Here is a 2,490-nt window from a genome sequence, read left to right on the forward strand (position 1 = left end):
CATTTTAGGAAAACACATAAAATAATTTAAAATCTGAGAATCTCTGAGTAAAAAAACAAAAACTGATGTCTGTGGATTAAATAAATGAAGCTTTTAGAGATAAAATGTCTTTTACATGTCACTTTTGTTTAAGGATAAACAGAAATAAAAGCAGAACGGTTATAAAAAGGACAGTTTGTTTGTTTGTTTGTTTTTTAAACTCAGCTGAAGGTCCTGAAAGTGACATAAATTTAAAATAAATCAACTCGACTAAATTTACAAACTAATTGATCAGCTTAAAGTGTTTTTTTGTGAATCTATAAATATGTTTATACTTCCTTAAGATGATAATAAATTATTTAGAATCTTCTGGTGCTCTTCATCTTTAAAAACATGGCTGCTGTTGCCATGGAAAACAGTTTTATCCCTTTAGGCCCCCTAACGAGTGCTGCAGTTTTTATCAATCCAGTTTAATGTAAAAAATAGGTTAACATGTAAAACCTGTGATTCTGGAGTCSGACGGTTTCGTCTGAGCGGCGGTGAGTCTGTGGGCGGGGTTAACACAGCGGGACGCTYGGCCTCCTGGAGGAAATCTGACAAATGGGTCGTCTCAGCAGAGGACACCAGAACCTCCTTTTTATCCTCGTCCTCCTTCGCTGCATCAGATTTCAGCCGAAGAGACGTTGAATTGGGAGGAAGAGGCCGAAGACGACTGGAGGAGAGTTTAGTTTTATTGCATCGTTTTAAAATAAAAAAAAATTGGATTTTATTTGTTTCAAAGAAAAACTTCTGTGGTTCAACCAGGTGTTGCTGCTTTACATGGTTTTACAGTAAAACAGCAAAAAGTGAGCTAAAGTYAAGCTGAGGGTAGCTAAAGGCTATCTAAAGACGGGATAAAAGCTAAAGTTAGTGAATGGCTCTGTAAAGATSGCTAATGGCTGTCTGAAAGTAGTTGATGGCTGACTGAAGGCTAGTTGCAGCTAAAGGTTAAACGTAGCTACTGGTTTGTTGAAAGTAGTGAAGGCCAAGTTACTGGGTGGCTAAAAGCTAAAAATAGCTAATGGCTGTCTGAAAGCTAATCTGAAAGTAGCAAAACGCTAGCAAAAGCTAAAGACTAGTCAATGGCTGGGTAAGCTCAAAGTATGTAGCTGTCTGAATGTAGCATAATGCTAGCTGATTGCTGGCACATAATAGCATAATGCTAGCTGATGGCTGGCACATTGTAGCATAATGCTAGCTAATGGCTGGCACATTGTAGTATAATGCTAGCTAATGGCTGGCACATTGTAGCATAATGCTAGCTGATTGCTGGCACATAGTAGCATATGCTAGCTGATTGCTGGTACATAGTAGCATATGCTAGCTGATTGCTGGCACATTGTAGCATAATGCAAGCTAATGGCTGGCACATTGTAGCATAATGCTAGCTGATGGCTGGCACATAGTAGCATAATGCAAGCTAATGGCTGGCGCGTAGTAGCATAATGCTAGCTAATGGCTGGCACATAGTAGCATAATGCAAGCTAATGGCTGGCGAGTAGTAGCATAATGCTAGCTGATGGCTGGCACATTGTAACATAATGCAAGCTAATGGCTGGCACATTGTAGCGTAATGCTAACTGATGGCTGGCACATTGTAGCATAATGCTAGCTGATGGCTGACACATTGTAGCATAATGCTAGCTGATGGCTGGCGCGTAGTAGCGTAATGCTAGCTGATGGCTGGCACATTGTAGCGTAATGCTAGCTGATGGCTGGCACATAGTAGCATAATGCTACCTGATGGCTGGCACATTGTAGCATAATGCTAGCTGATGGCTGGCGAGTAGTAGCATAATGCTAGCTGATTGCTGGCACGTAGTAGCATAATGCTAGCTGATTGCTGGCACGTAGTAGCATAATGCTAGCTGATTGCTGGCACGTAGTAGCATAATGCTAGCTGATTGCTGGCGCGTAGTAGCATAATGCTAGCTAATGGCTGGCGCGTAGTAGCATAATGCTAGCTGATGGCTGGCACATTGTAGCATAATGCTAGCTGATGGCTGGCACATTGTAGCATAATGCTAGCTGATGGCTGGCACATAGTAGCATAATGCTAGCTGATGGCTGGCTAAAAACCAAAGGTATGTCGAAGCTGTCTGGAAGTAGCAAAAGGCTACCAACAGTAGCTTAAAATATCAGAATACCAACCACAGCCAGCAGCTGAAGCAGATTAGAAATAGAACAGAGCTTCTACAGGAGCTGGAAACATCTTTGTTTTTATTTAGAGAGAAGTTTTTATAAACATTGTGTTGTATTGATGAAGCACAGATCTCCTCAGCTGCTTCAGAAACATGTAGCTAAAATCTTCTTCGGCTGATGTCTGTTCCTGTTGTCTCCTGCTCCTGACTCTCCTTCACCTTGTTAAATCTTCAGCATGAGCCTGGTGGAGCATGGCATGAATAAAGTAATGATCCTGCTTCATAAAGTGCGTGTGTGTGTGTGTGTGTGTGTGTGTGTGTGTGTGTGTGT

At 41.5% G+C, this 2,490-nt stretch overlaps 1 protein-coding gene across 2 annotated transcripts in view; it reads left to right on the forward strand.

Annotated features, from left to right (window-relative positions):
• Positions 1-2,490, forward strand: part of efr3a (EFR3 homolog A (S. cerevisiae)) — a 55,373-nt gene that overhangs the window by 1,372 nt on the left and 51,511 nt on the right. The gene's annotated exons all lie outside the window — the stretch shown is intronic.

Source organism: Austrofundulus limnaeus, unplaced genomic scaffold (genome assembly GCF_001266775.1).
Source record: "Austrofundulus limnaeus strain Quisiro unplaced genomic scaffold, Austrofundulus_limnaeus-1.0 Scaffold315, whole genome shotgun sequence".
NCBI classification, from domain to species: Eukaryota; Metazoa; Chordata; class Actinopteri; order Cyprinodontiformes; family Rivulidae; genus Austrofundulus; species Austrofundulus limnaeus.